General features: G+C 60.2%; 1 protein-coding gene across 5 annotated transcripts in view; it reads left to right on the forward strand.

Moving 5' to 3' along the window:
* Positions 1-8,255: 8,255 nt before the first annotated feature.
* ATP2B4 (ATPase plasma membrane Ca2+ transporting 4) overlaps positions 8,256-20,446 on the forward strand; it is a 52,250-nt gene continuing 40,059 nt past the window's right edge. For all 5 annotated transcript variants that reach the window (XM_074925703.1, XM_074925704.1, XM_074925705.1 and 2 more), the window contains exon 1: positions 8,256-8,372. The gene's annotated coding sequence lies outside the window, so the exon portion shown is untranslated. The remainder of the gene's footprint in view (positions 8,373-20,446) is intronic.

Raw genomic sequence — 20,446 nt, forward strand, 5'->3', positions numbered from 1 at the left:
GCTCGGCATGGCGTGAGGATGGCTGGTTAAGGTCCAGGAGAGGTGTTTAGAGCCGTGTGTCAGGGCAGTGCCTTGCACAACAGATGGGTGGGAGGCCCCCACCACCTTTCCAAAGGAGGCGGGGAATCATCTTTCCAAGTCTGGCGTCCCCGGGTGCTGAGCCAGGGCTTGGTATCTGCAGGGCCGTAGAGGAAAGTTCTTGCTCTCAGCTTGGTGGGGGACACATGACACAGGGTGAAGGAAGGCGCCCTCACCTGTACAGTGGCTGTCACCCAAATATCCAGCTCCCCCAGCACGCCCAGGGTGTCCCATGCCTTGGCTGCTTTCCATTTCACCTCCATCCTTTCACCCAGAGCATCTGAGACGGTCACGGCTCCAGCCCGCCCTGGCCCTGCTGCTGGCTCTCCTTTCTTCAGTGATTTGCAGATGCCGTGAGCTTCATCTCTCCTTGTCATGACTCATTTCTTTCTCACTGAGGCTTTAATTTTTAAAGAGGCACTCTCAGGCGTAGAGGTTTTAATACCTGCAGCGGCTCCCAGCAGGTGCCATTGAGCTTTTCCAATCGGTGTGGGTGAGGCTATGGGAGGATTGCTGGCTGGGGCTGGGGCTCCGGTCGCACCCAGGATCACGCTGAGACAGATCCACGGCAGATGGAGACCAGGCTTAGAGCTGGGAACAGGGATCCCACTCTGCCTGCGGGATTGTCCCTCCGCTCAGCCTGCAGAGGAAGGAGGCAGAGAGGATGGGGATGTCCCTGCCGCTGCGAAGTGCCTGGGGTGGCTGGGAAGAGCTAGCTGAGAGCTGAGAGGGAAAAATAAAACATTTTGGCCTCGGGAGGATTCCCCTGGTCCTGCCACACTGTGCAGTTTTGGATAAACCACAGCCTCCCACGCTGGCTTCGGTTTGTGCAGGGTGGGGAATGGCTCCAGCTGCACAAACGGCCTTGACCTTCCTCTGCTCCAGCTCTGCTGATGCTCTCCCGGGGAGGAGACAAAGCTGCCTCGGGGCAAGTGCTTGCTCTCAGCCAGGGTTTGCTGTCCCCTTTGCTGTCTCTTTTGCTGTCCCCATCAGGGTGAGTTTGCTGGAGCGCTGGTTCCCTCCTCCCTTCCCACCTGGGTGAGGAGGGGCAGTGGGGCAGGAGGCGATGGAGAGGACGAGGCACCTGGGCCTGTTTGCTCCGCTTCAGATAGCGGAGGCTCTGTTTGGGTAGCGATAGGAGGGATTGCCAGCTGGTGTTTGCTCTGCGTGTTGCCTTTGTGATCGTCAGGGTGTGAGGCACAGCGGTGTTATCCTGCTCCCCAGGCTGCAGCGGCAGCCACAGCCTTTCCCGCACCAGGATCCTGCCCACCGGCAGCTGGGAGAAGAGTTTGCAGGGTGCAGCGTGACTGCGTGACTCGCCCGGGGGCAGGTCACCCCCCTCCCGCGGCCGTGGCATGGAGGCAGGTTGTCCCCGAGCCCCCAGACCACCCCCCACAGCAGATGGCCAGTGCACGGGGCTGTTCACACCATCCTGGGGGCACAGAGCCAGGACAACAGCACAACACCCCGGCTGTTCAAAGAGCCGGCACGTTCCCAGCATGGAGGATCTCCAGCCCCACCTGTGGGGTTTCTCGGGGTTTTCTCAGTAAATATTTGCACTCTTGTCTTTCCCGAGGAATTGATCCTCACATCAAGGAGGAACCTTGTACTCGGTGTTCGCATCACGGTAACAGCTCGGGGGCCTGTCCCAGACCATGGCGCGTGGCAGAGGTAGGTCATCATCCCCAAATCGCACTCACACCCTCCAAAGCAAACCCAAAACTTCCCGTCCCCAGCACCCAGGGACCCGTTTCGGCCGTGGGTGTGGGCATGTGCTCCTCGAGAAAAGTTTCTCCTCCATTTATATGATTAATTCCTCCCTCCCACCACGGACGCCCGCAATTGCATCTATATCCGTGGCTCCCCACTCCTCCTCGGCTGTAAAATATTTATAACCCCCTACATTAGGGCTCTTCTTCTTTCTCCTCGCCTTTTTACTTCTTTTCTGCCTTCCACCCGGGCTCCCCAGTTCTGCTGAGCCACGCCGCACCAGGAACCGCTTCATTTTAATATAACTCAGTGAGCGGAGAAGCTGTGAGGAATAATTTAGATTTTGCTCAGGGAATGAGATGCTTTTTTTAATTGCAGTCATCTGCAGCTTCTTAGCAATGTATTATTGATGGTTATTATTCAAATAAAATAGTCGTTTCTTTTTGTTTTCCTGCGGATGCAGTTGGCAGTGTTTATGGTTTTCTCTTCTCCCTCCTTCTCCATTTTGGGAAGAGGTCACCTTTTCATCTTCTACTTTTTCAACCCACCTTTATCATCTCTCTCCCCCCCCGCCCCAGTGGGTGTTTGCAGGGGCTGAGCTCGCCCCAGCTTCACCCTGTGGCATCGACACCTGCAAAATACCAGCGATGCCCCTTAATTTTACTGCCCAGGGGGCCAGCAAACAGCCTTGATGTGGGGTTAGGGGAGGTTTGGCCTTTTCGCTAACAACATGTTGAAGCCTGACTTTGTGTGATGAAGCACATGGGAGTGGAGGAGGTCACTGTCTGCAGGCTCAGGGGGAGGCTTTGCTGGGGCAGTGCCAGCCTGCCCGGGCTCCACAGGGTGTCACGGTGACCTGTGGCTTCTCTCCCTGAGCTTTCACTGGTGCTTTGGGCTGCAAAAGCAGGTTTTTGGGAGCAGCGAGGCGAGCTGGGCTGGAGAGGACGTACCTTCCTCTTGGAGGGCTGCTCCCAACCCCACAGCATTACAGAGGGGCAGCAAGAGGGCACAAATGCCCCCCAGAAAGGGACCTGCTGGGGTTAACCCTGCTTTTGCCACGCTGGCCCCATCCTTGCTGTGTCCTGGTGCCGCAGACCCGCATGGGCTCTGCAGCATCACCACGCCAGGTACCGCAGCACCCAACCTGGGACCAAGAGCATCTCCAGCCCTGGGGAACTGGCCTCCGGCACCAGCCTGGCTTTTCCCTGCCCTGGCTCTGGCAGGGAGGCACCGAAGTAGGACTCAGGAGCCAGGGTGCTCCTCCGCCTCCCCAGCTCCAGGACTGACAGCTTGTGAGAGATGGGAGAGCGGCTCTCCCGCGCTGTCACTTCTCTCTCCTCTTTTTCAGCACTACCCACCGCGTTGTCACTCCTGGCAGCAGGGACTTTCCTCAGTCCCACTAAGGTCCCCGAGCTGTTACCGTGATGCAAACACCGAGTACAAGGTTCCTCCTTGATGTGAGGAACAAAACGAGGTCGGAACTGGAGGGAAAAATGTTCATTTTGAGATGGAGCTGAGGATTTAGCTATTTCCCTCTGACTTCCTTGGGAGTGGACCAGAGAGTGCCCCAGATCTCAAGGCGGGGGGGGCAGGTGGGTTGCCCTAACCACAGGGTGCTCAGGTGGGGTGCTCCATGAAGATGGAAGGAGCTCCACCATACCAGCAGCCCTGGTGAGGCTTCATCCCATCCCTGCGACACGGCATTCCCCCTCACCCTGCCCACGGGTGCCTGGGAAGAAGCAGCTCAGAGGCTTTTCCTCAGCTGTTGCAAATATTAGGGGTTTAATAACAGGCACTAATAGATTTAGAGCCTGTCGTGGCTCCAGCTCCAAATGGGGACGTGTAGGGGTGGGGAAAGGAAAAGCACCGTCAGTCACAGGGCTCCCAGGGAAAACACAGAGTGTCTGTCAGCTCACAGGCAGTTTGGTGATGAATTCCTTAGGTGAGTGAACAATTTTGTCTCCTAATTACATCCATAAAGTAAAACTGGGCCCAAATCCCTCCTCTTCTGTTTTGCTCTTTATTTCCAGCCCCCCTCCCCAATGAAGTAGCTGCTTAATTAGAAATTAACAGGGCTGTTAGGGTAATTGAGAGCAGAAATGGTCTAGGAGAGGCTTATTAGCGATCCCATGGCTGTGGGATTTTTTTAGGGCTGCAAAGCCATGGGGAGCTGGCCCAGAGCAAGGGGAAAGCCCAGAATCAAGTGAGACAAAGCAGGCAAAAGGCAGAGAGGGCAACTGGTGTGGTGTGATGGGACCCTTTCCCCCAGCAGCTCTCTCCTGGCTCTGAGCACAAGTCCGAGCCTTGCAGACAGGCAACTGTGGGCGCCGAAGGGCTGAGCAGAGAGAGAGAAAAGGTGAAGAAGAGGCAAAAAATAAACCCCTAACTCCTTTAGCATCAGTCCTGCACAGTTGCAGGCATCACCTGGGAGCATCTCGGGCAGCCCCGCCTCCCCGCGGGGACCCTGCGGGCCCCCCTGCCCTGCCCTGCGGGAGGGGAGCTCAGAGCAGGGACCCCCGTCAGCCCCTGGCATTTCCAACAAAGCCTCTCCCGCAGCAGCCATCGGGGGTTTATTTATCCCTGAGCACTGAAAGTCAAATCGCTGGCGCTCTCTCTCCCTATATTTAGCCCTTGAATGGAGAGAGATTTTACAGACGCCCGACTCTGCCTCGTGCTTAAGAGTCAGTCAGTGTTTCCATTAGAAACCCTGGGGGTCCAATCCTGCTCTCCGCTATCCGGCACCATGACAAAACCCTTCCCCGTTGATTCCAGCCGAGCGACGCTGGATTTATACCCACGGGGATGAGATCAGGATCTGGCCTCGAGTTTTGATGGGTTTGTAACTTGGCTGATACAACTTGGCTGATTCAATTCATTTTGGGCTAAAACTCCACCTACAAGTTCCCAGCCTGGGAGACATTAAAGGCAAATTATTACAAAGTTTCATACTGGTTTTAAAGGGAAATCATCAGTCAAGCCTGATTTTTACAGAAGAACCTGGTGGACTGAGCTTTTCTATTTTGGGGTTATTTATTTTATGTTGCTGCTAGTTGCTTTTAGGCCAGAAACTGCTCAGGCCAGGGACCGCTTTGCTTACAGAGCGCCCGGCAGAAAAGCGTTTGGAAAAGAAAAGAGGCCAAAATATGGATAACAGCTGAGTTTCCCATCACAGCAGGGCTCTCCGCAGGGTTTAGGTCCCTGATCGTGGGCTCCGATGCTGCTGGTCACTGTGGGAGTCTTTGCTCCTTTTCCGAAGCAGCAGAAATCACCTGCGGAGAGGCGCGGGAGGAAGATGCTTCCTGGGCCAGGACGGGGTTCCTGCTCCTCTCCCAGCACAGCCCTGACTGCCTGCAACAGGCGTCGGGTGCAAAGTGTCAGCAAAGAGGGGAGAGCAGCGGGGAGCAGCGGTCCGTGCATCCCTCCCGTGACCCCTCCGGGGCCACATCCCGGCCGTGAAAGCTGATGTGCTCCCCGCAGCCACGTGGCCCGAGCTCGTTCTGGGTGAACATCAGGGAAGGAAGGAATATCCAGCCATTATCGAAGGCGAACGAGGAGGCCAAAGGCACAAGCACAAAGCAGCAGAGCAGCCCTGCAGAGACTTGCCAGCGGGATCCAGCGTCTCCCTCGGAGCTTGCCTGTCAAGAGCCAAACGAGAAGCAGCCTGTCCCTGCTGCCACCCCCGTGGCTGCAGCAGCCGGAGCCCCGGCTAATCCTGGGAGGTCCCTTCCTGCAGCTCAGGGCTGGCCACCTGGGAAACGAGTAGGGAGCTTTGCTGGCTCAAGACTTGCTTCCTTCTCCCTCCTCTTTCTGGGTGCAGGAGTGCGGAGCATCGTCTGTGCCCCCAGCAGAGCGGCGTGGGGACACCCCCGTCACCTGCCCCGGGATGGCAAAGCCTCGCATCTCCCAGCCCTGTGGCCCAACGGGCTGGAGCAGGAGGGGTGGCACCACCAAGCCCCAGAGGCACCATCCTGGGCAGCAGGAGCACAGGAAGGGTCTTCAGAGCAGGTTTAGATCAGCATCAGCCATGGAGCCCAAAATACCCCACGAAGGAACTTTGCTGCGGGGACGCGCCAGCGCTAGCGGGGTCTGTGGCTCTCTCAGAGGAGATGCTCCCGCTCCTGCCAGGCTTCTGACTTTTCCTCCATGTGCTTTTCCTTAAATGTAAAATGGAAGGGGCTTTCGAGCTCAGTGTTTATGGTTGTTCTCGCTGTAATGGAAACACACCAGGCAGGAGCTGCTAAGTACCAGCTCTGTAATTGCAGGCTGCCACTGGATGGGAAGCACGGGTTTTAAAACGGATTTTGGCTAGTTCCGTCAGCTGCAAGTGCCTGGGCTGTAAAATCTGCCTTTCCCCATTTCAGCCCAAGCCCAAGGAGGCTGCAAATTCTCAGCATTTCTGAGAGCGCGAATTGCCCTGTTAACAACAGGTTCCCCGAGGCAGGAAGGCTGATTTCCTTTCAGGAGTCCAAATCCAGATGGTCAGAGATTCCTTCCAAGCGCAGAAAACCTGTTTTAAAAGGCCATTATGTCTCAATAGCAGTTTTGCATCCCAGCCCACTGGAAGCACTGTCTGCCGGCTGCACCACCATCTATTTTTCAAGCTGTTCAGCAGTCGTCTCGACCCGATGTGGTCAGTGCCGTCTGGTTTTTATTTTGGTGGAGGGGGAGATGGGCACCAGCTAAAAGCTGTGTGTTTATTCCCACTTTCTGGAGCGGGCAAGCTGTGGGGCTGAGAAATGGAAGATGCCTGAGCTTGCTTTTTGAGATACGAGGTTTGCTCTTGTCAGGAGAGTCTCCAGCTCTGGACTGTTTTACGTTAAGAAGGAATAACCCCGCCTAACTCCCCAGGAAAATTCCGAGGACCCCACCACTGAAGATAAGCACGAAGATGATAACTGAAGTTATCAGCCCAAACCCCTTTTTCCTCCCCGCTGCTGCAAAGCACAGGAGCAGGTTGATGCCTTCTGAAGGGACACAGAGACTTTATGACAGCTCTGAAGTCATTCAGCTGACTTCAAATAACTGCCCGTGCACTGAAAACGCACGGCGACCCGCTCGCCCCAGCTGGGAGCTGAACAGAAGCGATTTTACCAGCACACGTTTTGGATAACGGCTTGGCCAGCCCAGGGGGGAATTCCCCCCGCAAAGGGCCCAAAGCGTTTGCTGGGGGCTTCACCCGGCATAACCCACCTCCTGCAGCACCACGTTACCCTGGCAGCGCTCAGGAATGCGAAATTATTGAGGTGCAGGCCCTGAAGGAGGGATAAAAAAAAAAAACAAAAACCAAAACCCCACACAACATTACGAGCGCTAATTAGGGCTTGTGCGTTCACAGATGTTCCACTGGTTTAACTTGAACCGGGTTGCGTGCCCAAACGTGGGGCTACAGACAGGATTAAGGCTGATTTAAGGTTGCCTACACCCAGCGTTGCCCCGGTGCCACGCTGCGCTCCCAGGACAACCGCAGCCTTTCACACGCTTCAGGGGCGTTTCAAGCAACATTTTTCTCCTGGTTGCTTCTAAAAAAAGGGCGAGGATCGGGTCTGCCTGGGCGAAAGGGCCCGTATTTGTGCTTGACCCTCTGCAGCTCACTGAGCAGGGGGGGGTGTGTGTGTGTGTGTACCCCTCCCAAGGGTTGTTGTCACCCAGGGGGACAAGTTACCCTCGGGGGAGGTCAGAGGACGATGCCCCAGCACACCCCAGCTCCTGGTGATCAGCCACAGTTGCCCCTGAGGAACCCCATTTTTTTTTCTCCATTCACGGTGTTCCGGAGATTTGCCCAGAGTGGGGAGGGCTTTGTGCATGAGGGTACCCTCGCTTCTTGGGGGACACACACTGCCCTGGGGGGGGGGGGGGGAGTCCCTGCTGCTTGGGGGTGCTTGTACCTCACTGCTGTGCTGGGGGGTGCGTGCACAGGGGGACCCCCACACTGCTTAGGGGTGCACACATGCTGCTGGGGGGGTCCTCACACTGCCTGGGGGTGTATACACCGGTAATACCGGGGTGGGGGGTGAGGGTGGAGGATCCCCCCCACTGCCCGGAGTTGCACACACGGTGCTGCCGGAGAGGGGGGGGGGGGTCCCCACACTACCCAGGGGGGGTCCCTGTGCTGCCTGGGGGTGCATCCCCCGGTACTGCCGGGGGTGGGAGGGGGGGTCCACGCACTGCCTGGCGGTGTCCCCGCGCTGCCTGGGGATGCACACACGGTGCTGCGGGGGGGGCACACTACCCAAGGGGTTCCCGTGCTGACTGGGGATGGTGAACCGGTACTGCCAGGGGGGTGGGGATCCCCCCTCCACCCGGGGGTGCATGCCCAGTGCTGCCGATGGGGGGGGCCCAAACCCATCGCGCTGCCTCCCGTCCCCCTTAAGCAGCCGACGGGGCGGGCCGCCACCTTAAGAGAGCCCCTCCCCCGGCGGGCTGGGGCGAGCCCTCCTCGGCTCGGCTCGGCACGGGTTGCCATGACAAGCATTTTCTCCCGTTAGCTCCGGGACCGCTCCTCCGCCCCCCCTTACCCCCCCTCCCCATCCCATGGCCAGCCGCGGGGGCTCCGCCGCCAACCGGGCGCCGTGGGGGCTGAACCGGTGAGTGCGGGGAGGGGGGGGGACGGACACACGGACCGACGTGGGGTGGGGTGGGGTGGGGTGGGGGGGTCCCGTGGGTGCTTCTCGGGGCTCGTTTTTTATCGGTGCTGGGGGTACGGGTGGGTGAAAGCCGCGGGTGGGGCGGTGGGAGCGGTGTTTTCGCCCACCCCAGTCTCTCCCAGTACACAGCGCTGTGGGCACTGGGGTGCTGCACCCGGGTGCAGCAGGTGGGATGGGGAAAGGGGGGGGGGAGCGTCTTGGCGTGGCGTGTGTGTCCCCCCCCCGGGGTTACCCGGCCCCGCTGCAGCGCGGAGCCGGCTGGGTGCCCGGAGGTGGGCGGGATGGGGGGGGGGGGGGGGGGGGGATGCCCACGCTCTCTCTCGTTTTTGTGCGGGGGGGGTTTTGCGAGCCGTGCAGCCCCCCCCCCCCCCTTACTCCCCCTCCGGCATCTAGGGTGGGTGGAAACCCGCTCCGGTTGTATCCTGCAACTTGTTGCCTGCCCTTGGGGGGGGGGGGGGGGGGGCGTGGGGTTCCCGGTCGCGCGTGTTGTTGGAGGGGGGGCAGCGTGTTGTGGCACTGCAGGGAGGATGAGGAGGGAGCGGGGGGGGGGGCGGGCAGGATGCGACCGCCGTGTGTCGGGCTCCGTCTGGGCGATGCTTCCATCCATCCCAGGCCACGCTGCAGCTTGGCACCGGTGCCGGAGGGAAGGGCAGAGGCAGCGCAGGCAGGCGGGGAAGGGGGGGTGTGTGGGGGGGGAAGCGCCTTGCGGCAGTCGAAGGACAGAGCGGGGAAGGTGCTGCGGGGGTGGTTTTCCCCATCCGTGGGGCAAATGGGGGGTGCTGGTCCCTGGCCGGAGTGGGGTAAGGCGGGCAGGGGGTGCGTGGGGCCGGATCCGGACCGGGGGGGTGGGATGGAGGGTGGGATCGCAGAGCGTTAAGGGGGTGTGTGTGGGGGGAGGAAGGCTGCCTGGTGTTTGCCCACGTTCCCCTTCTGCCTGCACCAATCCAGCTGATCAAATCCACAGCAGAAAACAGGAGGAGTGGGGCGGAAAAAAAAAAAAAATAAAAAATAAAGCCAGCCAGGCTCTGGCCCACATGGCCAGCAGGCAGGAGCCTCTTCCGCCTCCTGCCTCTGCATCCCAGCCCTGCCTGCGCCCTGGCTCCGCAGGCGCCGAGCATCCGCGGGCAGGGGCTGGGATCGTCCCCTCGCGGGGTCCAGGCGAGCCCCCGGGGTGGGGGGGTGTGGAACTGGGTGGTCCCTCCCTGTTTCGCCGGAGACAAGTCGAGATCCTGAGAGGGGAGGGAGTGGAGGAGGGACAATAGGTTATTGTGCTCTTATCTCTGGAGACCTGAGGTTGGGTGGGGGTTTGGATTGCAAATCTCAAACCAGTGCAGCCTGTTTCTGCCCGTGGACGGGCAGCCTGGCCGGGACCCACCCGGGGTGGAGGTGAGTGTTCCGAGCTCCCCACGGGGTGTCCAGAGCTGTCCTGGGGCTGGGGGGGCACCCTTTCGGACCCCCCACCACCACCCCAAAACGGGCACGATGCTTCTGCTGTTGCCCGCTCCAGCAGGCAGGGTTTGTGCCGGCTGCCTGCACTCTGCCTGGCTCCAGACAGTGCCCTCAATCTTTCGCTTCCTTGAGCACTGAAACGCACCTAAATTATTTAATCATGAGCCAGAGAAGCAGACGCCCCCACGCTCCACCGGCCCCACCCCGCAGCGGCGAGGGGTTCCCTGCCCGGCTCCACCGGTGTCCTCCGGGTGGCCCCCCCGGGTGACATCCCCCCCCCCTCGGGATGGCCTGGCCTTGGGTGACAGGGTCAGGGGTGGCTGCAGGTGCCCCGTCCTTCCCCCTGTCCCTGAGTAGCAGAGGGGGGGGGTCTCCCGGGTGGAATGGATGGAGCTGAGTGGTCTTGGAGGCCTCCCAAACCCACTGTGCCCTTTGATGTCCCCAAAGCCTGGTCGGAGCAGTTGACTCGGGTTTTGTGCCTCACGCCAAGGCACCCCCGGGTGCCCGCCTGTGCCGGGACGATGCCGCGGTGCGAGCGGAGCACCCAGAGCTTCCCCACGCCTCCCGCTGCCCAGAGCCTTGGGGTGCAGGTGCCATCTCTCACCCCTGGCGGGGCCGTGGGTGCTGCCCTGGGTGGCCTCGGGCGAGGGGACACGCAGGATCCTCCGCAGGGCCTTTGGCACCTTCCCCGAGGGAGAGGAGCTGGCTGGGGCGGTGGTGCCAGCGCTGCAGGTAGAGGCTTGAGAGGGCAAAGGGTGTTGCTGAGTGGTGGGTTGGGTTTTTTCTTTTTTTTTTTTTTTTTTTAATTCGGTTGAGATGGTGACGGAGGGAATTCCCGGTGCCTGCTGGCTGCCCTGGGTCCTCACTCGGTGTGTGGAGGATCTCTCTTGCCATGGGTGTCACCAACCCCTGGAGTGGGGACCTGCCGTGCTGGAACACCCCCCCAGGCAGAGGATGGGGCAGGGAGGGGTGAGCTGTAGGGTGACACAGGTCCTCGGGCAGGGTGAGTAAGAGCAGGGAGGGACTGCTGCTCCTCTCCGCTATTGTTTTGCAGTAGAAAGCGCCGGGGTGGAGCTGTGCCTGGAGTTCCCCCTCTTCCCCCAGGCCTTCCCTGGCTGCCTTGCGCTGGGGGATGAGCCTGCTGCTTCCCTGCCTGCACCTCACAAGGGCTGCGGGTTCCCTGCACACTCCTTGCTCCTCTCTTGGGTTGTTTTTTATTTCTTCCCTTTTTTTTTTTTTTTTTCTTTTGCCCCCCTGCTAGGCCACGAGCGGAGTTTGCCCGCAGTGGTCGCACACGCCTGTTGCAGCAGCGCTGGAAGGAGCCCACGGGGGGTTTGGGGGACACAAGGAGCCCGGCGCTGAGCAGCAGCTCTGCAGCAGGGACTCGCTCCCGACGCCTTTTTGCTGCTGCTCCCCGTATCCGCTGCTCCCCACGGCAGGGCCCGGGGAAGGGCTGGCTGCTGCTCCAGTTTCCTCCTTGCCCAGGGCCCCTCCCCGCCGGGAAGGCTGTGCTGCGCTTGGCAAATCACTGCTGCTCTCTGGGAGCTGGAGAAAAACCTGGGTTAAACCCCCAGCAAGCCTTGGGGTGGGGACCCGGCTTTGCTCCGGGTGGAGTTATGGAGGAGCTGGGCTCGCTGCGGTCGGGACCAGGCGTGGGGAGGGATGCGACGATGCTCGGTGTGACCACGGCGATGGGATGCAGATCCTCAGATGGGGAGGTGGCCGCTGCGGCGTAAAGAGGTGCCACCTCCTTGGTGTTCCCCAACTTCTGTGTCTCGCTGGGGACTTCTGGGAGCAGGTCCAGGCAGGGTGAGGGATGCTGGCTGATGCCTGTTGGCTGCCTGGAGCCCTCCTGGTCGGGATGGCTGGAGGCAGCGATGTCCCTTCTGTCGTACAAGCAGAGAGCCAGTGTGAGGAAGAGGAAATAAATGGGTCTGGGTGATCTGGGAGTTTGAACCTCTTCTCTCACCCTTGTGCTGTCCCTGGGAGGGATTAAGGACCCGTCCTGTGGTGATGGAGATGTTCCTGGGGGAAGGAGCCTTGATGGAGAGAGGGTGCTGCACCCCTGTCCCTCTCTGTCCAGTGGTGGCCAGCCCAGAGCTCCCCACTGGATTTTCCCAGTGACACTGGGACAGGGACTGTGTCTTAGGGTGCGGATCCAGCCTTGGGGTCCCTCAATGCAGCCAGTTGTGGGAGCCACATTCGCTGCCACCTCTTGCCAGTACTTTCTGAGGCCAAACTAATGAAACATCTGACTTTGATGTTTTAATTAGTTGCTTTTGGCTTTAATGCAGAGGGATAATAGAGTTTCCATGGACTTATAAAACCTGCCCCTCTATTTGTTCATTAGAAAAAGAAAAGGAAAAAAAAAAGCGCAAGCTAACTCTGGATAGAGAAAGGAAGAAAGCAAATGCTTGAGACGTGCGGAGCATATGACAACCCGCTGGTGTGTCACCCACCTGGATGGTGACTCTTTTAAAGCACTAATTAAGCAACTTAGATCCTGGGAGAGCTCTCTGTGAGTAACAGATGAGTTCAGTGTTCTCCTGCATTTGTGAGCTTCTGGGAGGGGTCTCGGATTTACCCGTGGGAAGCTGATGCACAGCAACGTGTCCCTGGGAGGTCAGGAATCGGGGCCATGGGAGTCCTGGCCAGGAGCATCCCTCTGTCCTCACCCCCTCGGCCGCGAAGCGAGGGGCTGGCCCCGCTCTCGCAAGCGAGGACAGGCTGTGGCTGCCCGGGCAGATGGAGAGGGACGTGGGGACCCTGGCGTGGGCGTGAGGTGGGATGCTGCGTGCTCCTGGGCTGGCTCACTGGGATTCTGCATTGTGGCATCCAGTCCTAGACACTGTACAGACTGGGGAGAGGGGGGGCAGGCTGGGGAGGGGGCACTGTGCGGCTGTGCCACCAGGTCCTCTGCCAAAATCCTGTGGCTGACTCGCTTTGGAACAAGGGAAGGGGCATGGGAAGGATCATCCTGGCTGGCAGTGCCAAGGGCTGGCTCAGGAGAGCTCTTGGTCTGGGCAAACCCTTCCCTCCCCGCAGCACGGGGGGCCGTGGTGAGCCCGTGGGGACACACCGCTCCCCTAACGCAGGGAGGGGGCCAGACCCCTGCATCCCCCTGCCCATTGCGGGCACCCGAGCTGGGACACGGTGGGTCCTCGCTGCGGGGACTCCGTGCCAGGGCGGCAGAAGCCAAGTCGAAGGTTTGGCCAGTTGTCCGTGTTTTATGCTGACGGGGAAACTTTTGCTTCTACGCTTCCATGGCAGGGATGAGTCGGCAGCTGGGCTGAGCCGAGGCGCCGACAGCCAAAGGAGCCGAACGCTGCTGGGGTGCTGGGGCCAAGTCTCCATCCGCCCCTTTTTTTATTTTATGCCATATCCCCATATTTTGCCCCGATAAAGCAGCTGGGGTCTGGCGGGGAGCAGCGAACTGCTGGTGTGCCTGGGCAGAGCACAGCGCGTAGGAGTCCCTACCCGGAAGAGTTTGTCCGGCGGGGACGGGGAGGGAGGAATCCGATCCCTCCTTTTCCCAGGCTGGGATCCCAGCGCGCTTCGCTTCCCGTGGCCGCGGCCGGCTGCCCGCTCCCGAGCCCCCTGCGTGGGTCTGGCCTCCTGCTCCGTCCCGGCTGGCAGGGGAGGGCTCTGCACCGCCGATCCTGCGAGTCTTTCACCGCCGCCGCTGCTGACATCTCCTTTTTGTCTCGGGCACGGAAAGGTCAGCCCTGCCTCACTCGCCGCGGTCCGTTAAGGAGCCGTAAATAAGCTGGATCCGTCTGCCATGGGGCCGCGGCAACCGCCAGCTCCTGGGCTGATCCCAGCATCATCCTCCTCCTCCCTGGGCAGAGGAAGGATTTGTGCAGGGGGAGGGATTGGGCTGGTTGGTGATGCCAGCCGGGGGCCGAATCCAGCGCTGCAGAGCCTGGGGGGGTGGCAGGCTGGGCTGAGGCCTGAGGCACTCGCTTCAGCAGTGGCAGCAGTAAAAGCAGCGAGCCCCATGCCAAGGGCAAGAGCTGGGAGGGTTGCTCATGGGTTCCTGCTTTCCCCGGGCTAAAAATAAGCTGCTGGCCCTCACGGTGCTGCTGCCTCTGCTCCCGCTGAGCGGGCTGGGGGTGAAGCCAGGCCGGAGGGGACCGGGGGGGAGCTCAGCCCTGCACCGTGGTTGCGGGGCCTGCCGGGCACTTGGCGTGACCTTTGCTCTTTGAGCATCAGATCCAGTGATCAGATTTTCAGGTCCGGGCTCAGATTTCGGACAGAAGGTGTCTGATTTTCAGCACGGTTTCCCAAGATGCTAATTAAGGACCCTGCTGCGGCAGCGAGAGCTTTACTGTCCCTTCTCCACCCCTTTGCTTGCCTGGGAGGTGCCAATCTCCCCCGCCAGCCCCATGGCGTGCCCTCAGCTTTTCTCTTCTCGCCCTTTGTTCCTGCTCAGAAATGCTGATGCTTCGTCTCTCTCTGCTTCATCCCTCCCAGAGGCTTAGTGCCGTGGCATCGCCGCGCTCCAGCTCTTCATCTCTCTTCCCACCTTCTCACCAGCTACTTAAAAGTAACTCCAGGTTGCTCGAGCACTTGGCTGCTGCAGGCAGATCTCGGGCTGCATGGATGCTTTTTAACTAGAGAACGGGGAAGCTGCTTTCTTGCTTGTGCCATCTCGCAGGCTGTTGCTGCTGCAAGCAGCAAAGGGACACGAGGACGAGTGAGAAGATGGCTCGGTCCTCGAGCATCTTCCCGTCTCATCTCCTTTCTGCCAGGGCTGAAGCCCCCACCTTCTTGTCGGCTCTTCAGGCCGTACCCCAAGGGAGGGAGGATGGTTCCGGGCGTGATCTGCTGGCTGTGAAATTCAGGGCAGGGTGTCTTGTTTGCTGTGTGAAGCTCAGAGCTCAGCCCGTTGGTCCCGTGCGCCGGCCGCATACGAAACCGTGCCGTATCGCTGCAGCTGGCAGTGCCGTGGTGCCGAGCTTCCCCGCCCGGTGCCACCCGCTCCAGAGGGGCTTTCTGCCGGCGCTGGGCTCTCCCGTGGGCACGTGGCTGTGAGCACGGATCCAGTGTGGCCTCTGTGATGGAGACAGCCTGGGGGTGACCCAGGCTGGGAGGGAGCTCGTGCTCCAGCGTGAACCTGAGTTAAATATTATTCCTGCCTCTAGAGCATGGAGAGATTGGTGCAAGGAAGGGGATTGCAGGGAAATGAGGGCAGGCTGGATTTGCGGCGCTGCCAGAGGAGGCTGTTTGGTGATGCCGGGCTGGTGGTGGTGGTGGAGGAGCCCGAGCTGCCGGTGCGATGGGCTGCCAGGCTGTAGCAAGGCTTGAATGGTGCCTCGCGAGGGTCTCATCGCTTGTGACAGCCCCGCTGCTACAGAACAGGAGGAAAGCTGTAATAACAACCCGCCCCTACGCATTACTCAGTGCAGGGGATTTATCCCGTGTGCGGGCAGAGCTGCCAGAGAGGCCTGACTGCGTTTGCCTGGGGATGCTGGGGGAAGTGGGGGCGAATCAGCCGCAGGGAGCCAGGTCCAGAAACTTGGCTTGGCTGTGGAGAAGCTGAAAGTGCGGCTGATCTTTCCTGGGTGTCCTGGTGCAGACGTGGCTGTGAGTCACAGCATCCTCCTTAGGAAAGTGTGGCGACCCAAAACTTTCATTGGAGCAGCAGTGCAGGGCGCTGGTGGAGCCAGGAATGGGGCCCTGAAGGGTCTCGCTGTGCCCACCCGTTCCCCCGTGGGAGCAGGGCTGTGCTCATCACCCAGGGACGCGTCTGTGGAGCTGCGACGGGGGGGGACACACTCCTCCTGTAGCCAGAAACCCCCGTGTCCTGGCTCGAGCTGTAAAAGTGTGAAGCTCCACAGCCTGCATTTTCCAGTGTGACTAGTGCCGGCTATTTTTAGTCGTCCAAATTAAGCTCGCCTAAATGATGTCTTTTGAGGTTTATTCGAGGGAGGAGGCCTGAAGTGGTGTTATTTCCCATGTGACGAACTGCTCTTAAAGCTGACCCCGAACGGACTGTCCAAAAACAAAGGGAAGGACCAAACCAGCTGACTCTGTCTGGGCAGTGTTTCCTCCTCGGAGAGCTGCGGGGCACCTGAGGGTGTTTCCTGAGTGAGCAGGAGATCTCCTGGGGGAAGGAGAAAGCAAGCAGCCAAGACCCGTTCACCTCCCCATGGAGGAAAAACCAGCTGTATAACCTCATCCCGCTACCTGCTTCAGCATCCCCAGGGATACGCTGCGTCCCTGGGAGCCGGCCTTGCAAACGCCCGTCTGCTCTGCGGAGTATTAAATCCACGGGGCTGCTCTTCCCAGGGGCGGCTTGAATTACTCGGCGTGTGCTGGGTGCCAAACGCAGACGATTGCGGCTCCCGGAGGAGACGGCTGCTTTGCCTGCTGGGGGAGGAGGCTGGAGCCATGAGTCAGGGTGCTGAGATGTTGCTCTGTAGGTGCCTGTTTTGGGGGGAGGCTCAGCCAGGGGCGATGGAGAGGAGGCTGCCCTGGTACCCAGCAGATGCTCATCCCCTGGGTGCAGCCACAGGCCAGGTTCTGGTGAGCCAGAATCCTTCCGCAGCGTGCTCCAGCTCTGTATCCACCGCTGAATTCTGCTGTGCTAACTCCTGACCTGCTGCCTTTCAGCTCCTTCCATTCATTGCTTTCCTTCTTGGCGTTGTTTTCCCCCTCTTCCCATCTCTCCCCATCCGTGCCTACCATCTGCAGCCGCGCTCATCTCCTGCGCACCTGGTCTCACCTTGCTGAGCACCATCTTCGGGCATCCCACCTTGCCTTTACCCGGGGCAGGAATGGCCCTTCTTCCTCCTCTCCTTCCCCGCAGCATCTGGGTGTTTCTCTGCAGGGCAGCAGCCGGGGGATCTTCTCGCTCCTGCAGTTGAACGTGAAATGCATCAAATCCTTGCAAGATGTTGCAGATGGTGCTTCTGCAGCACCGGGGGGACTGGTGCTGCGTGCAGGTGTCCTCCGCTCTCCATGGGCAGATGCAGCCTGGAGCGAGGAGGCTGGAGGTGTTTCCCGCCCTGCCTGGCACTTCCATTTAGAGGACTGTCCCTTTTCCCTTTGGAAAGGACAATGAGAGATCCTCCCTTCCTCCTCCTGCTCCCCCGGATGCAGCTGCCTGTGCAGACTGGCCTCATTGCTTCTCAGCCCCTGAGACCTCGCTGAGCTCCGTCCCCGCTCGAGGTGATGGGTTTGGGTAGAGCATCGCCAAGAAGGGACCCAGAAAAGCAGGCGGAGAGAGGAGGAGCTTCCCCAAATCTCAGCCTCCTCGCTCCAGGACCTTGCCTGGCTGCCTCCCCTCCAGAGGCTGCGTGGGATCCAGGTGCTCCCTGGGCAGAACAAGCTCAGGTGGTGTTGGGGGACCCCGAATGGTGCTGGGGGACCCCAAACCAAGCAGACTTCTGTGGCAGCGAGGCTTGTTTTTTGCATTCTGGCTGTTCTTGTTATGCGGAGAGCAAAAACACCTGCCCTGACCCTGCCTGGGGTCGGAGGGTGGTGCCGAAGGCTGAGGGAGAGGATGAGGAAGGACCATCCGTGTGCGTGGGGCAGCCGGGGAGATGTGGGGGCAGAGAAGAGGAGCCAGAGCCGTGGGAGCGGAGGGGATTACAGCGTGCCCAGCGATCCTGGCTACGACGCCTGGGGCAGGAGGAAGAGGAGGGGGAATCCTGTCCACACAAAACCCCTGTGTTCTCCCGGCCGGGCAGCAAGCAGGATCATGGCAGGCAGTCCGTCTGCCTCCCGTAGCCCAGTACCAGCCCAGCACTGGGCTCGGGTGTCACTGGGGAGCTGCCAGGAGCTGGGTTGAGATGCCGGCCGCTCGCTTTATTCCCCGTGGATCGTCTTGCTCCGTCTGCCTGCCTGCTGCGCTGCTTACTGCCAGCGAAACGCCCCTAACACCCGGATTGCGGCAGTAATCTCTGCCCTATTGCTGCTAAAGCTGCTATTATCCCCAGATTAGCGCTGGTGCTTAGATACCCACCTGTATAAATGCCGGTGGTAGGCAGGGACTGTTATAAAGCCTCCCACAGCTCCTGCGCCTCCAGGTCCAGCCAGTACGAAGTGGCTGGTGGCCGGCAGTCACCTCGGGTGACCCCGGGGCCGTGCCATGCGGGGCTGGCGTGTTCCTCTTGCTTGGAGGCTGGGCAGAGGCCGCAGGGCTTTGGGGCTGGCTCTGTGCTAGCGGGGGGGTTTGCTGGCTGTGGTGGGGCTGCCAGGCCCCCCCTGTGCCACGTGTCCTCGTCCCCAGCGCATCTTGTCGTGTCTCTGCTTGGAGTAAAGCTCAACCCAAGCTTGGGCCCCTTGGCATCATTGCAGGGTTTGTTTTTTTTTTTTTTTGGGAGGGGGATATCCTGCAGGCTGCCTTCCCCCAGCTCTGTGAGGTGCGATTGATGGGCACAAAGGATGAGTGTGGTGGCAAAGCCTGGGGTGGGGGTTGGCATCCCACCTGGAGGGATGTGGGAGGTGGGAGCCTCCCCAAGTGGCTTCATGCTGGCACTTGAGGAAAGGGAGATCCCAGTTTCTCTGGGTTACTGGTGCAGCTGGGAGCCTCTGGGGCGTTGCCCGAAGCGCAGAGGGAGGGAGCGCGTGGGGTTCCAGACGCTGCATAAACAGGATGGCAGGTCAGGACGGTGCTGGGCACCCCGGGCGCATGGGTGTGGGGGGGTGTGTGTGGAGGTGGGGCCGGGGCGGTGGCAGCAGTGGTGATGCCCAGCACACCGGGGCTCCCTCGACTCATCGGGGCGGCAGCGCCGGCTCAGGTCCGGGTTTGGGGTGAGCAGGGGATGGTCCCCAAGCCCTGCTGGGAGCGGAGCACGTTGCACCCCTGCGGATGGCGGGGAGGGTGGTGTCAGCACTGAGCGATGCAGCGAGCCCTGGGCACTCAGCCAGCCTCTGGCCAGGGCTCAGCCTAGGTAGGGCGATTTTGGAATATGTCGGCGCAAGTACGTTAACGGTTTTAAAATGCATTGACACCTAGGGTAGGCTGAGGACCTAATGACGCTGGGAATGTGTTAGCTGGCTGTGGATTACCTTGGGGCTGTGGCTGGCGCTTGTGGGAAGTGCAGCTCTGACAAAGAGGCTTTGAAGAGCAGATCAGGTGCGTATTTTCCCCCGTCCAGCCCAGTGTGGCCCCAACACCTTCACCCCTCCTGCCCCGGCTGGGTTGGGGGTGCTGAGGAAGGGGGTTCCCCCAAAGCATCGGGGTGGTGGGACGCAGCCACGTGTGGCTGGGGGAGCCCAGGGCTGGTGTGTCTAAGCGGGGGGAGGACTGGGTGCTGCACGGGTGGGTGCCTGGGATGGGTGCCCCTTCGCCTGCAGCCTCTCCCCACTGCCTCGGCAGCTCCCGCGTTGTGCCAGCGTGTCACTCTCCTCCCTGACATTTCACATCCCCCAGCCCTGCTCTGGCGTGTCCAGCTTTACTTTCATATTTATTTCTCAAGCAGATTCCTGCTCTTTACTTCAATAACTGGTTCTCCAGCAGCAGGACTCTTGGGGGACGGGGAGCAGGGACCCCAGGAGGCTCGCGGGGGGCTGGGGCTCTATGTGCACCCTCCCGCAGCTCAGCCTCAGCCCAGCAACTGGCTCCGATTAGCTTTTCCTTCCCCTGCCCCTCCCCGTGCTCTCCTGGCCCATCTGGCTCTCTCCTCTTATTTATTGGTACATATTTTCCAGACTCTGATTTGCCTCTTCTGCAAAGCTGCTGCTCTGCCCAGATTTGATCTCCCGATGATATCACGGGCTTTGCTCTGCAAGGGTCTAATTTGGTGCCCGGGATGCAAGCTTTCTTCCCTCGTATAAATATTGCCTTTCGGTCTTCGGCGTCTCTCCCGCTCTCTCTCCCTCCCTCCCTTTAATTAGACTTCTTACTGCATGGAACAGTTTGCAGTTATATATGGAAAACAGCCTACACTTTCCCAGGAGCGGGGCATGTCGGGAAGGGAAACGGGAGCAGCCGTGCGCTCTCCCTGGGAGCGCGTGTGTTTTTCCTATCGCAGACACACTTTTGCCGGCTGTATTTTTTTAACCCTTTGGGGCAGGGAGGGGGCTCACAGGACCTCCTTGCCTTGTTGCTTTACTCTCCTCCTTTGCCTGGAAAATCCCCTCTCTGCTTGGACTTCTAAATGGAAAAATATGGATTTGCCACCGGCGTGGTCTGGCGTGAGGGATATGTACTAGCTGGGACTGGAGGGGTTTACTGGGTGCCCAACACACCGGCCGGCCAGGACGGGATCTGAGGAGGAGCCCTCCGAGCTGAGACAGTCAAGGGCTGTGGGTGCTGGACCCCAGGGCACCCATCCCCTTGTCCGCACGGTGAGGGTGGCAGGAGGGGTGTTTCTGCCCCCAGGGCTGCTGCCAGCCTTGGGGTCAGGATCTGAGCACTGGGTCATCCCTCCTGCTGTCCCAGCCCACTCCAGGGGGCTGCTGCGGGGTGGGTGGACTTGCTGGGGTTCCCCAACAGTGCACCCCTTCTTTAGGGGACCCCCTGCTCACCGGGCAGGCCGTGCAACCCAGCAAGCCACTGACATACCCTGTGGTGTCAAACAAGCTCTGCTTCCCCTGCCTCAGTTTCCCTTGCT

Source organism: Athene noctua, chromosome 23, assembly GCF_965140245.1.
Source record: "Athene noctua chromosome 23, bAthNoc1.hap1.1, whole genome shotgun sequence".
NCBI classification, from domain to species: Eukaryota; Metazoa; Chordata; class Aves; order Strigiformes; family Strigidae; genus Athene; species Athene noctua.